A 17,712-nucleotide genomic window follows, 5' to 3' on the forward strand; every position below is an offset into this window, starting at 1 on the left:
TGGCGTATCACTGGAGGGTCAGTGCTGGGCAAAAAGGGGAAGGGGTGGGGGAAAGAATGGAGCTGGGAGTGCCGGGCAGGAGCCCACAGGACTTGGAAGTATTTGCTCTGAGAGGTAATAGCACAACAGGGGTGTTTATGATAAAGGCCTACATGCAGCCTGGGCCATGCTCCCCGCCACCCCAGCTCTGTGTGTTCAGGGCCCATAGTGGTCACAACGTGGTCCACCACCACCTGGGTGGGCTGTGCTGCTTGGAACAGGATCACTGGCGGCCGGCTCACACAGACCCCAGGAGGAAAAGCAATCACTCCGTTCAGACTCAATACCTCTCCCAGGCCCCTTCCTGAACAAAGCCAGCATTGACAGCTCGGCACTCCGGGGTAGGGTTACCCCGGCTGTTTATGACTTGGGATAGAGGGTTTTCCTGGAGAGCAGAAGCCCCTTTCTGTCCTATTTGAAAGTCATTTGGGCTTTTGGAAAGGGTCTAGGTGATGGCATTTTGCCCTTAAAAATACAGTGAAGACCAGAATCTGGAAAGAACTCTGATGACGTTATTCCCTCTTCCAGAGACCTGCTTAGGCCCTGACAAGACTCCTCCCAGGTTTCAGAAATTTGGGAAAGCTTCAGTTAGGAAGAGCTGCCTTCTAGAACAGGAGACCCTTAGAGCCCCAGTGTTGGGCAGATAAAATGTATTATGCTCACTTTGTTAGAGATGACACGAGGAGGCCGTCGCCCAGGTGATATTAATGTGTGTTGGGGGTGGGCTAAAGGCAGGCAGAATCCTTGTAGCCTGGGGCTTGGTTTTGGGATTAAGCCTTTCCTACCCTTTTTGATGTAGGGTGGTACAATCCAATCATGCCTCAGAGAAGTGACTTTGTATTAGAGACTTCCCTATTTTGTATATTGGATTAAGGGTTTTGAATCTACACTATAAAATAGGGGTAGAACGGGAGCTTGCGCTCTTGGTTCCTGGGATCATTAGAGGAGAGAGCAGAGCAGAGAGCAGAAGGAGGCCACGTGGAGTAGGCCAGGAGAAGCAGCCAAAATGGCGGAGTGCTGAGTGAGATGCCAGTTTGTGTAGAGTTTGTATCTGGGATAAGGAAGGAGATGGGGAACAGAGGTGAATAAGTTTGGTGAGCTAGAAACCTTTGATTCTAGGAAACTCGGATAAGTCAGTAGCTTTGTGAGCACTGAATGTGACTGGGTTTTGGAGCCTAGTGTGTGTTTTTACTTGCCCACCAGGTGCAAGCTAGAATTAAAGACTATGGCCCACCAGCTTTTGGCTCCGCTGTTTCTTTACCGACTGTCCGAATTCAATGTGAACCTGCATGGGCCGGGCTGCTGTGATAGTAGCTCTGGCCGTGGCTTCTGGCTTTACACCCAGCCCCAAGCCAGCCTGCTGGAAGCAGGGAGAAGACCTCCAGGCCCTTGCCCGCTTGTGACAGGCCCAACCACCTTGCTTCTGCCTGGCCCCAGTGTTCCGATTGCAGGAGAAGGTGGGGGCAGATAAACCAGCCGAGCTCTAAGGCCCTGTGTTGATGTTGTGCCTTCTGCTGAAACCCCTCAGGCCAACAAGGGTGGGGGATGTGGGGAAGAGTTTCAAGTTGCTTCCTTACTGAGAACCGAGGCTGTTCTTTTGATATCCAAGCCCAGACTTAAGGCCTTTACTCATCTCACATCCTCATGGTTGCTCAGGAAGCCAGGCCACGCAGAGAGGTGGGTGGTCTCTAAGACCCTGGTCCTGTCAGAACATGCCCCAAGCTGTGCCCATTCCTACTGCTCTGTGTGTGACTGAGGGGCTCCAGGAAACCGCTTTCCTTTCCCCAATGGTTCCTCCAAACCCTGCCACCAGACTGCTCTGGGGGCCAGGCATTTCCACAGTCAGACCCACAACATGGGGTCCAGGGACTGTGTCTCCAGAAAGTTCCCCTTCCCAGTAGGCATTACCTGCTTGGAAAAGAGGGGCGAGTTAGGGCAGGGAACTGGGCAAAGGACACGACCTAGAGGACTTGGCACACTTGAAAAAGAGAAGGGGTTTAGAGAAACAAGGTGATGAGAAGTAAAGAAGAGGGGACTGGAATCAAGAAAGGGTGCTGGAAGGAAGGGGTGAAGAAGTGAGGGGAAAGGAGGAAAAAAGGCAGAGGGGCTGTGTTGGGCAGATAAAATATATTATGCTTACTTTGTTAAAGATGGCGCTGCCCACATAGAAGCTGTCGCCCAGGTGATATTAATGTGTGTTGGGGGCGGGCTGTGGGCAGGCAGGATCCTTATAGCCTGGGGCTTGGTTTTGGGATTAAGCCTTTCCCACCCTTTTTGATGTGGGGTGGTACAATCCCATCATGTCCCAGATAAGTGACTTTGTATTAGAGACTTCCCTATTTTGTATATTGGATTAAAGGTTTTGATTTCTACACTATAAAATGGGGGCAGAACGGGAGCTTGCGCTCTTGGTTCCTGAGATTAACATTAGAAAAGAGAGAAGAAAGAGCAGAGAGCAGAGAAAGGCCACGTGGAGGAGGCCAGGAGAAGCAGCCAAGATGGCGGAGTGTTGAGTGAGAAGTCAGTTTGTGCAGAGTTGGTGCAGGGAGAAGGAAGGAGATGGGGAACAGAGGTGAATAAGTCTGGTGAGCTAGGAACATTTGATTCTAGGAAACTCAGATAAGTCAGTAGCTTTGGGAGCACTGAATGTGAGTGGGTTTTGGAGCCCAGTATGTGTTTTTACTTGCCCGCCGGGTGCAAGCTAGGATTAAAGATGATGGCCCACCAGTTTGTGGCTCTGTTGTTTCTTTACCGACTGTCCGAATCCAATGCGAACCTGCATGGGCCAGGTGGCTGTGATAGTGGCCCTGGCCACTGGCTTTACAGGCTGAGAACAAGAAAGGGGGGAGGTGAGACAGAGGGTGGGGAGAGCAGGGTGGGAGCAATGGAAGGGCAGAGGAGGCGACAGAAAGAACATGGGGAGAACAAGTACTCAGGACCTGGGCCTGCCCTCTGTCCTGAGTGTCTGAATGGTAGGCCCAAGGGGACAGTTCCAGTGGGGGCTTCTCCTCCCAGGTTCTGGGCCAGAAGTGGTCCTCACTTGCTGTTTGACCTTGAGATCCTGGGAGCTTTTTATCTCCCCCTTTTACCCATCACTTTATGACCTGCAATTAGCCTCTCTTTCCATTCTGAGGAAGAGAGAATGTAAGTATTCCCAGGAAAGCTCATTAACTCTGTGGCAGACCCTTGGCTACCTATTCGATGGACAGACAGACACACACAGGCACACTCTCTACACCTGCCAAGCCCAATGGTAGGCTGACTGTTCTATACTGGACAGCACAGACACAGAACCTCTTCATCACTGCAGAGAGTTCTGCGGACAACACTGTTCTCAGTTCTTGCTGGAGCCTTGATTCTGATTAGCTCTTTACCTTCCCATGTGTTCTAGAAGGTGACACCTGGCCTCAGGCCACCCCAGGGGTGGGTCTTGATTAGCCTAAACCACACTTGGTAATTCCTTATTCTTTGCCAGTGATGGGTTTAGTCTGGGCCTATGACACAGCCTTGGCTAATGAGATGTAGGGGAATTATGCTTGGGAAGAAGGGGTAGCTTCTGGAAAACCTTCCTCACTAGTCAGCAAAGACATTCATCAGCAAGCACTCCTTTCCTTCCCTGAGCTCTGTCCTGCCTGTGTGAATCCCCTGGAATGGCCATACCCAGCCTGCCACTCGCTGAAGGTGACATTGAGTCCTGAATTCATCAACGCTAGGATTGCTGGCTGGTTATGTGATGTCATATATTTTTCTTGTTTTAGTTATGAATTGCTATTTGCAGCCAAAAGCATCCTAATACACATAACAGTTTTTAATGAAATAATTTATGGCTGTTCCCTGCAAGCCGAGACATGTGGACTGCCCTAGACACAGATGAGTATTTACATGGGGAAGCAAAAATTTGACTTGAGGCAAATGGAAGAATATGTATGAAACTTGAAATAACCAGAGCAAAGCTCCAGACCTGAAACTTCTACCTTAAACAAGTCAAACACTGTCTCTGAGTGCTAGTACTCCCATCTGTGAAAAGATGTGGAATCCAAGGCGTTGGGCAGATAAAATGTATTATGCTCACTTTGTTAAAGATGGAGGCCGTCGCCCAGGTGATACTAATGTGTGTTGAGAATCCTTGTAGCCTGGGGCTTGGTTTTGGGATTACGCCTTTCCCACCCTTTTTGATGTGGGGTGGTACAATCCAATCATGCCTCAGAGAAGTGACTTTGTATTAGAGACTTCCTTATTTCGTATATTGGATTAGAGGTTTGGATTTCTACACTATAAAATGGGGACAAAACGGGAGCTTGGGCTCTTGGTTCCTGAGATTATCATTAGAGGAGAGCAGAAAGAGGCCATGTGGCCAGGAGAAGCAGCCAAGATGGCGGACTGCTGAGTGAGATTCCAGTTTGTACAGAGTTTGTATCTGGGATAAGGAAGGGGATGGGGAACTGAGGAGAATAAGGCTGGTGAGCTAGAAACCTTTGATTCTAGGAAACTCGGATAAGTCAGTGGCTTTGTGAGCACTGAATGTGAGTGGGTTCTGGAGCCCAGTGTGTGTTTTTACTTGCCCGCCGGGTGCAAGCTAGAATTAAAGACAATGGCCCACCAGTTTGTGGCTCCGTTGTTTCTTTGCCGACTGTCCAAATCCAATGCGAACCTGCATGGGCTGGGCTGCTGTGATGGTGGCCCTGGCTGCTGGCTCAACACAAGGCATTTATGGTTAATTTTTTTTTTGTACAGTTGATAAATATTTTTGGTTGTCTGATCTATAAAACTCTATTAGGTCAGAATTATTGCCTCTGTGTCAGAACAGAGGACACTGAGTTTTAAGGTTTTCCCAAGGCCACAGCTGGCGAGTGGCAGAGCTGGCATCTGTAGCTAACACAAACCCTGGTGTTGGGCAGATAAAATGTATTATGCTCACTTTGTTAAAGATTACGCTGCCCACGAGGAGGCCGTCGCCCAGGTGATATTAATGTGTGTTGGGGTGGGCTAAAGGCAGGCAGAATCCTTGTAGCCTGGGGCTTGGTTTTGGGATTAAGCCTTTCCTACCCTTTTTGATGTGGGGCGGTACAATCCAATCATGCCTCAGAGAAGTGACTTTGTATTAGAGACTTCCCTATTTTGTATATTGGATTAAAGGTTGTGAAGCTACACTATAAAATAGGGGTAGAACGGGAGCTTGCTCTCTTGGTTCCTGAGATTATCATTAGAAGGGAGAGCAGAGGAGAGCAGAGAAAGGCCACGTGGAAGAGGCCAGGAGAAGCAGCCAAGATGGTGGAGTGCTGAGTGAGATGCCAGTTTGTATAGAGTTTGTATTTGGGATAAGGAAGGAGATGGGGAACAGAGGTGAATAAGTCTGGTGAGCTAGAAACCTTTGATTCTAGGAAACTCGGATAAGTCAGTAGCTTTGTGAGCACTGAATGTGACTGGGTTTTGGAGCCCAGTGTGTATTTTTACTTGCCCGCCGGGTGCAAGCTAGAATTAAAGACTATGGCCCATCAGTTTTTGGCTCCATTGTTTCTTTACCGACTGTCCGAATCCAATGCGAACCTGCATGAGCCAGGAGGCTGCTGTGATGGTGGCCCTGGCCTTGGCTACTGGCTTTACACCTGGGCTCTGTCTGTCTGATCTGGGAGGGCTTGAGTAACAAACACTCCTCCACCCTTTAGAGTGAGTTAGCTTCAGACTAACTGTAAAGCCAGTATCCAAGGCCAGGGCCACCATCACAGCAGCCTGGCCCATGCAGGTTCGCATTGGATTCGGACAGATGGTAATAAAACAATGGGGCCAAGAACTGGTGGGCCATCATCTTTAATTCTAGCTTGCACCCGGCGGGCAAGTAAAAACACACACTGGGCTCCAAAACCCACTCACATTCAGTGCTCACAAAGCTACTGACTTATCCGAGTTTCCTAGAATCAAATGTTTCTAGCTCACCAGACTTATTCACCTCTGTTCCCCATCTCCTTCCTTCTCCCTGCACAAACTCTGCACAAACTGGCCTCTCACTCAACACTCCGTCATCTTGGCTGCTTCTCCTGGCCTCCACGTGGGCAGCGCCATCTTTAACAAAGTGAGCATAATATATTTTATCTGCCCAACACTAACCAACTGGTGGTGGCAGCTGGGACCCAGGCTTTAGGAAAGAGGCTAAGGTTGGGGAAGGAAGCGATGCTTGAGGGGCCTGGAGACCTGGCTCCACCTAAGGCAGGCAGGCAGGTGAGCTAGCCTGGGCACTATGCCACAGTGAGGGTGCATGGGGCTGGGAGCTGGCACTTTTACAGTTACCTGATTGTTGGTCAAATAAGTTTATAAATTGATATATATGTTTACTCGCTTATAGTTTGCATTGTGTGTGGGGGACAGGCTGTAAGCAGACTGGGTCATTATAGCCTGAGGCTTAGTTTTAAGACTAAGCTTTTCCCCACACCCTTGACTGATTGCATGATGTGGGGTGGTGCACTCTCATGAGGAATCCCATTATGCCTCAGATTAAGTGACTTTCTATCAGAGACTTCCTTGTTTGTATATTGGATTAAAGGTTTTGGTTTCTACACTACAAAGTGGGGCAGACCAGGAGCTCGCTCTTTCTCAGTTCCTGAGATTAGCATTAGAGAGCAGAGAGCAAAGAAAGGCCACTTGGAGGAGACCAGGAGAAGCAGCCAAGATGGTGGAGTGCTGAGGGAGAAGCCAGTTAGTGCAGAGTTTGTGCAGGGAGAAGGAAAGAGATGGGGAACAGAGGTGAATAAGTCTGGTGAGCTAGGAACATTTGATTCTAGGAAACTCAGGTAAGTCAGTAGCTTTGTGAGCACTGAATGAGTGGGTTTTGGAGCCCAGTGTGTGTTTTACTTGCCCGCCGGGTGCAAGCTAGGATTAAAGATGTTGGCCCACCAGTTCTTGGCCCCATTGTTTCATTACCATCTGTCTGAATCTAATGCAAACCTGCATGGGCCAGGCAGTTGTGATGGTGGCCGTGGCCACTGGCTTTACACTGATGATGGGCAGAGCTCGGGTCAAAGCCTCGGGTTCAATTCCCGACTCTTCTTTCTAGCTGTGTATCATGGGCAAGTCCTTTAATCTCTCAGAGTCTCCCTTTCCCCACCTGTAAAATGGAAAAAATAATCCTTGACCATCCTGTGTTGATATTTACATAGGTCACGTGAGGTGCTTTATGAACTTGAATGCATTAGAGCAATTAAGCGATTGCTTTTAGAGAGACAGAACATTGAGAAAGAAGACCTATAGATGTTGACAGACAAAGTGCAAGACAGCTTGTCGGGCAGGGCCTGGGTCCGGCTGTGGGGTCGCCAGGGATTTGTCCCAGCACCAGGAGAAACAGCAGTTTGCCTGGAAAACGTTGACAAAGAGCCAGAGCCTGCTGAAGGGCAGCTTGTTAAAAATCAACCTGGTGAGGCTCACCCATTAACGAGGTGTGATCCTGGGAGTGCAAGACCTGGGTGGATTCTGCAAAAAGCCTGTTGGCTTTGATCCCCCTTCTCCTATAAAATGTTATTTCTGCTCTCTGCCCCTCAAATTCCTAGACGGACGAATCAGTCTGGGCTACCCGTGGAATGTGAAAAGAACCAGTTTTTAAAAACCACACTTGGGAACAATGGTTACCAAAAGTGTCTGGGTAGCAGGCAAAAAACAAACACCTTAGCCCCATGCGCAAGTGTTTCCCAAACATCCTTCTCCCTCGCGCCTTCCTCATGCCCCCACCTTGCATGGGACCCGTGTTTAATGAGAAGCTAGTTTATCCTGTGCTTCTGAGGCATGAAAATAAAATGCAACCAGATGCACCAGCTGTGTTGGGAGGTGCCACTGATACCCTGCCCTGGGGACTGAATGGCCCAGAGGCCTGAGGGCTGGCTTTCCCCAGGTCTGCTTCTCCAGAGAAGGAGCCGTAGGGAGTCGTACCTGCTTGGGGGAGACAGCCCTCAGCTTGTCTTTTCCCTCCCTTTAAAATGTTGTCGTGGAAGTTTTCATTCTAATCAAAGCAATAGAGGTGCTTAGTTTTAAAAAGTCAAACAGAACCACAATAGTTTTAGCAAAACAGCAGTGTCTTGGTTTTGAAGATGAGGTGACCATTTCCAATACTTTTTGACATGTGTTTCCCTGCATGTTCTATCTCACAAGTTAGAATTCTGATTCTTGACTTTTCAGTTTTAGACATTAGCCATTAACTATCAAAGATGACAACTTAGTTCTCTTACACTGCTCTCCCAACTCTAATACACACCCCCAGATATACACACATAACACACACACATACACACACATGCACTTCCCAAACTCCCATCCTTTCCATGTAGTATCACAATTTTTACTTAAATCTCTATTCAGTTGACATAATTATGCCTATAGTACACATAGTATACTATGATTACATTTTCCTTTATGCAACAGCTTTTGTTTTGTTTTGTTTTAAGAGTTAATAACGGCTTTTCCCCTTTCACATGTTGACTTTCCATGAACCTGGAATTGGTTCTGCCCCTAATTCTCAGTTGGCACTGTCACCATTTCTCTGGCAAGTTCAATCCACCTGTAAGCTTAGACTTCTTCCTGAGCCGCCCCTTTCTGAGCACCTGTCCTGCTCCCAGCGGCACTGCTTACCCACTGAGTCTGTGTGGGTCTGTCACCCCAGCCAAGGACAAGAGCAGCTGGGTACACAGACTGGAAAATGATTGCTTTGGTCAAAGACACTACGCAGTTGCGAGCAGTGCACTTGGGCCCACAAGAGAGTAGCCTACAGCAGTGTGCTTAGTGTTGGCGGACAATGAAGAGGGTCTGGTGAGTGTGTGTCAGTCAGGCCACCTGGGACCAGAGAGCAGTAAACACTCATTCTGGTCCTAGAAATCAGAGAAGGCTTCCCGGTGGAGATGGCATGTGAACTGGGCCTTCAGAGATTAATACGATTTTAATATACTAGCAGGGGTCGTCAAACTTTTTATAAAAACCGCCCACTTTTGCAGTGCTGGTCAACCTGGTCCCTACTGCCCACTAGTGGGTGGTCCAGCTTTCATGGTGGGCCAATCGCTAGGCTGTTTGGTTGCGTGGTAGGGACCAGGTTGACCAGCACTGCAAAAGTGGGCGGTTTTTATAAAAAGTTTGATGACCCCTGTAGGATGAAAAATCTCAAAGTAGGATAGAGGACACTGTATCACGAAGGGAGCAGAGACCTGAAAGAGCATTGTAAGGAGTAGCTGTGTTGTCAGTGCATAGAACACGTGGAAAGGCTGTGCTGGGAATGAGGCTGGACGGGCAGCAGTGACCCTGGGTACAGAGGGGGAGGGGCAAATGCGCACACCTGGACCCCAAGTGGGGAGTCCAAGCGTAGTCACATGTAGACCATTCATTCCATTCTCGCGGCCTTTCATGTTCTGACAAGGAACATGCACTTTGTCCTCGGCTGAAACGGAGCCACTGAATACCAAAGTTCTGAGCAAGAGCCTTGTCCCTCTGCTGCGGGACAGGATGAGCAGTGCCAGAGGGGAGAATTCAGGGACGGGGGAGGATCACAGCCGAGAGCTGAAGGAGGGATTCTTATAAAAATGGAATGGCAAAAATGTGTTATTTGCTAAAAGGTCTGTCTTATCCCCAGAACCTAGACGGTGCATGTACACAGTGGGTTTGGTGAATATTTGCTGAATGAGTGAATGAAAGAATGAAGGAATGCATCTGTTCAGCCATTGCCCCAAGGAGTGGACGTGTAAATCCACTGACTTCCAGCCCTCTTCCCAAGGGCTGCAAATCTCCAGTGTCTGTGGCTGCAGGGAGAAGGAACATTGAGAAGGAAGACCTACACACTGACTGCAGCAGGGGCACGCCCTGGTCTCTTTTCTGGCACCTTCTCTTCCATAGGCATAGGCTTTGTCAAAAGCCTCAAAAGGAGATTCAGATTCACTTCTCCTTTGTCCTTGCAAACATCCCTGAGGAGAGGGAGCCCAAAAACCCAGTTTTGGTCTCAGAGTGAGAAAAAAAACTCAATGTGAAAAATAAAGACCCTTGTCTGACCTGTGGTGGCGCAATGGATAAAGCATCAACCTGGAACACTGAGTTCGCTGGTTCAAAACCCTGGGCTTGCCCAGTCAAGGCACATAGGGGAGTTGATGCTTCCTATTCCTCCCCACTTCTCTCTCTCTCCTCTCTCTCTCTCTCTATCTCTCCCCCCTCCTCTAAAAATGAATAAATAAAATCTAAAATAAATAAATAAAGACCCAAGGAGAGCTCATCCTCCCAATTCTGCCCAGAGCAAAAGCAAACATGAACGAGCATCTCCGGACTCAGCCCTGCGCGGCCAGTGACGGTGCTCTGGTGCCCCTCTGTTATCTAGTAGCCCCTGCTGAGTGCTGCCTGGGGTCTTCCTGGGGTGGTGGTGGGGTGCTGTGGGAGTGAACCCTCCCCCCTCAGCTCATGGACATCAGAGCCCTGGGAACGCTGCCAGGTCAAGGTCATGCTCTTGGCCACCTTGGCGAGGTCTCTACTGGCTCTGAGCCCTCTGCACGCTCCACTGCCAGGCCCTGGGGAGATAGATGGGCTGTGAGATCACCTCTGGCAAAGGCACATCCTCATTTTCTTGAGTCAAAGCAACCCGTGATTCAGCCTCCAGGGAAGAGGAGCATTGAAAACAACCTGAAGAGTACAAAGAAAAGAGGTCTGGCGACAGGGCTGACAGCAGTGGGGACATTGCTTGTAGAGACTAACTAAAACCCTGCTCTCTGCCACCTGCTGGTTCTGTGTGAATTCATATAGTTTATAAACCTCTCTGAGTCTCAGTTTCCCCATCTGTAAATTGAGACTCATTGCCCCTGACTCTTGGGTAGTTGTGGGGTTTAAATCAGACAGTGCCCATCTTTAAGCTGTGTTTTTACTCATCTGCAGCAAGAGAAAAACAGAAGCAGAGGGGTAAGTGTTCAAAAACGTTTATATCATTTTTAATTTGCCCGACATCCAAGTACAAGATCAGGGACCTCGTCTCACTGGATAGGGTGCAGACCAAAAATAGCAATCTTCCTTGAACTGAAAATACATTTTAAAGACAAAATGAAAAGTCAAAACACCTGGTCCTTCACCACCAATTGTCTGGGGAGCATTGTTGGGAAAAGGCTAGCTACCCAGCTCACAACTTCATGGTTGAACAGGGGGATGCTCAGAGCAGCACTGGGGTGGGTGCACTTCCCTGTCCCCAGCTGCAGAGAGTGGTCTATTGCAACCTCACCCTTCCTTTCCTGAGGTCTCCTGCGTGCCTGGCACCAGGCTCAGGACTGGAATGTCCCCTCTGGCTGTGCCCCCAGCTCAGCCCTCACATATAACAGTTGGCAAGTCCTGTCTCACTCACTGCCTATGTGTCCCTCATTCTGCCCCCAACCTTCCAGTCCCCCTGCCAGTAGCGAAAAACAAGTCTTCACCACTAGGAGAATGCTGGGCCCTCCCCACTCAACTCCATCCTCCATGCTGCCTGCAAAAGGAGTTGTTTAAATTTTATTTAAATAAACTTTTTATTGGAAAATAGTTTTAGATTAACAGAAAAGTTGCAAAGGTAGTACGAAGAGTTTCTAGATAACCTGCACCCAGTTTTTCCCATCGCTAACGTCCTAGGATAAATTTGTCACAGCTAGTGACCCAACATTAGTATAGTACCATTCACACATATCTAGTATTTGGCTGTCATTAGTTTTTCCCTAAATGTCCTGTTTCTGTTCCAGGTGCTCATTCAGGATGCCTCACTGCATTTAGGTGTCAGGTCTCCTTAGCAGCCACCAGTCTGTGACAGTTTCTCAGTAGAGAGAGTATATATATAAAAAATAAGACCTCACAAAATCTCTCTCCCTGCAAAAGCTTTCAGTGGCTTTCCAGCGCTGAATTGTGTGGCCTCCCATGACCCGCTCTACCCTTCTCACTCTTTCCCTCCATCCGTTGCGTTCTCCGACCAGCTCTGGGTGTGGTGTAGCCGTGCAGATCCAACGGCCCGCAGACCAGGAGGGCCAGCGTGGAGTCTCAGTCTCAGGGCAGGAGACTGATGTCCCAGCTCTGCAGGCAGGCAGGGTGGCTAGGCAGCTCTCCGAGGCTTTATTACCCTCTTTTCCTTCTCAGTCTATGAAAACCCTCCTTCTTCAAAAACCGGCCAGAATCAAATGTCTCCAGCCTGTCTGATGGCCTGCTCTTGGCTCCTCCATGGCTCGCTGTTCCTGCCTCTAGTTAGCATCGATTCTGTTCAGCTCCTCTATTTCTCTTCCCACTACGTAGAATCGTAGAACAACCTCCCCCACCCCACCCCTGCCACTTGGCAGGTAGTTTGTGGTGCAGAGTCAAACAGATAGGACCAACCCAGTTGTGTTACATTAGACAAGTATCTGAGCCTCTTTGTGACTCAATTCTACTATCTGTAAAATGAGGCCAAAAATCTATAGTCATAAGTAAGGGTTAAGTAAGTAACATATACAGAGCATGTCACATAGTAAATGCTCAATTAGCAGTAGTTACACTTCTGTTGCTGTTAGTACCTTTCTATCTACCCCAGCCCACTCCTCTACAAAGGCTGGAGATCAATAATTGAATTTAATTAAAAAGCTCCATCAAATTGCCAAGGTTTTTAGCATTTACAAAGAAGACTCCCCACACACACACACACACACATAAATGAACAATGTTGAACCCAATGGAATAAATCTTGAATGGCGGCATTTCAGGCACCAGCAGAAGAGGTGTCTGAGAAAAGACATTTCTTGTCTCTGCTTCTGGAGTCACCCCCATCTGACTGTGAGCCCTGGCCCCAGCATCCTTGAGCATCACCAGTTCCACAACAGTGCTGATTCCTATACTATCGATGCGAGCAGTGCCTCTGAGGGGAATTCACCCAGCCAACCCAGAAGTCAGATTTGGGGACTGACACACAGGTCCCATTTAGGCATCTATGACAAGCAGAGTTTCTAGCCACATAGGCTCACTGCTGTCACATTAGTCATCACATGTCAGTAGTGTCGAGGTCCTCACACAGCATCTCAGAAGATAGATGAGGAAACCAAGGCCCACAGAATAGAAGGGGCTTCCCATTGTCTGTCATCAATCATTCATCTACTTGTTAATTGATTCATTCAATAAACATTTGGGAAACATCTTCTCTAAACCAGATCCCATGCTATTGGAGACAAAGTGATTAATGTAATTCCACAGTTAAAAGATAAAAAGCCACCCAGGCTCAGTGATGCAGGGACATCCCAGGATTCCTGCCAGGCAGTGACTGGAGGCAGGGTGGCTCTGTGGAAGGCTGCCGAATAGCTCTGGCCAATCTGTATGGAGCCTGAACCCCCACCAGGCATCATCCTTCCAGTTAAAGTTGTGTCTCTGTGAGCCTCGGTTTCTTCTTTTGTCTCATAAGATCCCATCAGACTGCACTTCATAAAACATCTGGCTCTTCGTGTTTTAGCCACACTGAGGATAATCTAACAAAACAATTTGGTCGTGTTTGTCTTTTGTTGTTTCATTTGTTCTGACGTAGGTGGGCACCTGGTGTTAGAGAAGGAGAATAGGGGCAGGAAATAGACTCCACGCAGGGGCTCTCTGAAAATACACTGCTGTTGTCAGCCGCTGAGATTTGGGGATATTTGTTACCAGAGCATCACCTAGTCCATCCTGACTCATACGGGCCCCTTTAGAAAACCGACCAAAGCTTGAACCACAAGAAAACTGCAAATTCGTGCAAAAGTAAGAACCTTTCAACTTTGATGTTATAAGATTTCCTCTGTATTTCTAGATCCTCAGTGGCCACGGCCTCCTCTTCTCAGCCTTGAAATCAGGGCACCCACCCACCTGGATGTAAGTGATGCTGAGTCAGAGGTCATGAAAGTTCACAAAGCTGAGACTCAGCAGAGAGGAACTGACCCTGTCACCAGGGAGCAAGGCCTAGCTAGGGTTGTGCAAAAGAGCCAGGAACTGGGGAGAGAGTTTAAGCCCCAGCTCAGTTATTTTGGATGCTTCCTCCTATCTGACCTTGTTTTCCAGATGCTTTCATGACTCTAAACTTGTTTTTTGGATACTTCTTGTGACCAGTTACTTTGTAACCCCTCCTAGCAGTGACCGCATCTTGTTATCAAAGGAGTGAAGGAAAAGGGGTGCTTGTTGCTATTGTGAGCAAACACTGGGTAAACAACCAGCTCACATTGAACCAGAGCATGTGACCAGTGGCCTGGCTGAGTGGAGAGAGGCAATTTGAGGTCAAAGAAGCATCACTTGGGGAGCAACCTACAGGTGCAAAGAGACATTCATTTCCAAGGCCATACACACAGGACGGAGGGTCATAACTGCCGGATGGAGCTTTGAACAGGAGGGGCTTAAGCAACCTAAAGAGACCACACTCGCAGCTTGGATCACACTGGAGCCTCTCTTGAGTCACACATTCCCCACCGGCTGAAAAGCCAAGTTGCTCTAGAGCCAGCTGGTGAGTTCAGATGGCTTCCCTGGGATGTCTCCAGCCACTCAAGGGTGTGCACTTGACAGTGAACAGTTGGGGTGGGGGGCAGTAAAGGAATGACCCCCTGGGGATTAGGACTTTTGGTTCAGATCCTCACTTCACCATCAGTCTCTTGGGTGATGGGGCTAGGTCACCACTCTCTGGGCACCTGGCTGTCTGGGCACTGAAGGTGCTTTTGTCAGCTTCGAAGGGTTTCACTCAACAGTCTTTATCAGCTCAGGGTTAGGGCTGGCTTCTCAGGAGCTGACAAGTGGTCAACTGGCAGAGCTTGACCACCTCCTCCTGCCAGATGCTCAGAGTTCAGGCCCTGGGCAGGGGGCACAGGAAGGTCCGTTCTCCTCACATCTCCCCACCTGTTACAGTTATTCAGTGTAAGATGAGAGACCACTCACCTGCAATTGCAAAAGCAACAAAAGGCCTGAGGTTCCAGCATTAGAGCTTCACCTTCAGGATGATGCAGTTTCCTATTAAAGTGCCAATGCCCCCAGGCAGAGGTAACAACGAAAGCTGTTGTCAGTTGTATACACCTCAATATGAACTGATTGATAGGCCTTCTCCAGAGCCAGCTGGCAGGGAATAGATTTGGATAAAAGGAAGGAAGGAAACTTGGATGCCTAGAAGGTGGAAACAAATTTGTATGAGAACCTGGTAATAATATGGGTAATAACAAACACGATACATCACGTGTTAGGTGACAGGCACTGTTCCAAACAATAGATGTAGATATACAGATGTAGTCATTTAATTCTGACAGCAGAATCACGAGGCACATGTTATTTTCATCGCCATTTTACAAAAGAGGGAACCGAGGCACAGAAAGGTCCCGTGTGCTGGCGTTTGCCCCTCCAGACCCACCCTTCACCTTTCTCCCGCTGCTCTGTGCCCCAGGAGACGGTACAGCCAGCTTCACTCTCCCGGGTCTTCTGGGTTCTAATTGGAGCCAGCCACTAGCGGCACTGGCAGGAGGAGAGGGGGGTCAGAGCATCCGCCTGGCTTCCTCCCTGCTGGACACTTTCCTCTTCTGGCCACAGCTCTCATCCTCAGCCCCTCTCCCATGGCTACAGCTCTCACCAGGTCCCTGGCGGCCCCCTCACCCATGTCCATGCCCCTCCCACCCCAGAGGTAGAACAATATCCTCTTTAGGAGTCGCTGGGGCTTCCCCTTCCTTTGCAGATTTCTTTACCCCCACGCACACCTCTGCAAATAACCCCTTGTGCAAACTCAGCTCAGTTAGTCCCTGTGAGGAGCTGTCTGTTTTCTGTGGGACCCAGCTCAACATCTAGTAAGAGGCAGAGCCAAGATTCAAACCCTGGCAGTATAGCTGCAGGCTACCAGGAGCCTCCTGTCAATAAAGGCCAGCAGCCCACAACCCTGCTGCATAACAGTCTGTAGGATGGAATCCGGCAGGCCTGGACCCTGAGGTCAGTGCCTATGATGAACGCGGCATCCCAGGTGTGCTCGGCTCAGTGAGATGCTCTCACCAGGTGAGGTTCACAGACATGAGACTGAGGGTCCAGACCATCGCTACCACTCAGATCGCTTTCAGTCCTGAGTGCTCTTTGAGAGAGATGACAGCCACAGTCACACAGCACCACTTAAATCCCCTCTTACCACCAGTCATTCAAGCATGCATACTTGAATCCTTTGAAGTTCTGAAGCCTTTATAGGAAAGGGAGTGTGCTGGTGCAGCAAGGTGGTGCAGATCTCGAAGGCAGGGGCTTGCCCTCAAGTCATGGGTGGGGCAGGGAGTTCTGTAGAGGCCGTTGGGTCCATCCCCCTGCTTCAGAGTACCCTTTCCCGAACCAGCCCACACAGGTGTTCATCCATCTGATTCTCCAAGCAGGAAACAACCTCAGGAAGCCTCCCTGGCCAGCCCAGCTCAGTCCAAATATAGCGTTCTCTTCCTCCTCCAAACTCATAACATGGGTAGATTTTCCCCAAAAGTCTCACTTACTATTCTACAGGGGAGCCCCTCCTAGTGTTCAGTGTCCTCTGATTAGTCTGTTGACAAAATAACACAACCTTAAAACTTAACAAAATGGTCTAAGCGCCAAGGGAAAGGCTATCGTGACCTCTGCTGCTCCTCCCACACCGAAGCACAGCAGACCACGTGGCAGCCAGGTGGGTCTCGGGACCATTCAGTCTGGCTCCCTCACTGCAGAGGGAGGAATCGAGGCCCCGAAGGGGGGTGTGACTCGCACCATTCTCCTGGCTCCTAGTCCACTGGTGTTTCTCTGGCACCCAGATGCCAGAGGAGGCATTCTGCTCTGGGCAGACAGGCAGGCAATTTCCACTGGAAAGAGCCAAACGTGAGGTTGGCAGGAGGGGTCGAAGCTCAGTGTCCTCGCCACCACCGACATTCCAGGGCTCCTCTGTCGGAAGCTTTCTTTGGAGCCTAAAAGCTGGTAATTGGGAGAAGTTGGTGTGAGTCATGTATCAAACACTGTTTTTGTTTTTCTTCTTTCTTAAAAATCTCAACTATTGTCTATTTTTATTTCAGGGCCAGATTCAATTTCATCTTCTTTTTTTTCCTCCTTTCCTGGGATTCTTTGTCCTGTTGCCATGGGAACCCTGGGCCCTTTCCCCAGCTGTCCTGAAGGTGCCTGCTTGACAGTCGGGGAGACGATGGAGGGTCTCGAAGGCCACCACACAGCCGCAGCCAGGGCAGGACTGAGCCGCCATGCCCCACGACACACTCCCAGGCCAGCCCAGGACGCCTGCCCCATCTGCCCTGTGTTCTTGTCCTCAGATGACCCCGTGGTCCTCCAACATTTGAATCTTCTGGGGGCCTGAGACCTGCTGTTCCTTACTCAGGCCCTGCCTGGGTGCCCCTCTCCCAGAAAGCTTCCCCCCAGCGGGCCTCCCTGCCTCCCCTCCCGCCACCTGCCCCCAACCTCCTCAGAGCTACCAGGACCATCGTTTATTTTTTTAAACTGTATCTAATCAGAGTAGCACATGCATATTTCTAAAAAAAGCAATCTATATATATATATTCATATATACATATACACACATATATATATATGGGTTTACACTGCTATTTCTAGAATTATTCGGTTTTAGCAGAATCTCTTGGCTTCTGGTCATGGTAGTTCTGGGTTTAACCCTTTTACCTGTGATTCCCCTCCTCCTTTACTCCCATATTTCCAAAAGCGCAGTATTGAAATCAGTGAGTGGAGTTCACATTTATCACACCTAAGTAGAAA

The sequence above is a fragment of the Saccopteryx leptura genome, chromosome 6 (genome assembly GCF_036850995.1).
Source record: "Saccopteryx leptura isolate mSacLep1 chromosome 6, mSacLep1_pri_phased_curated, whole genome shotgun sequence".
Classification (NCBI taxonomy): Eukaryota; Metazoa; Chordata; class Mammalia; order Chiroptera; family Emballonuridae; genus Saccopteryx; species Saccopteryx leptura.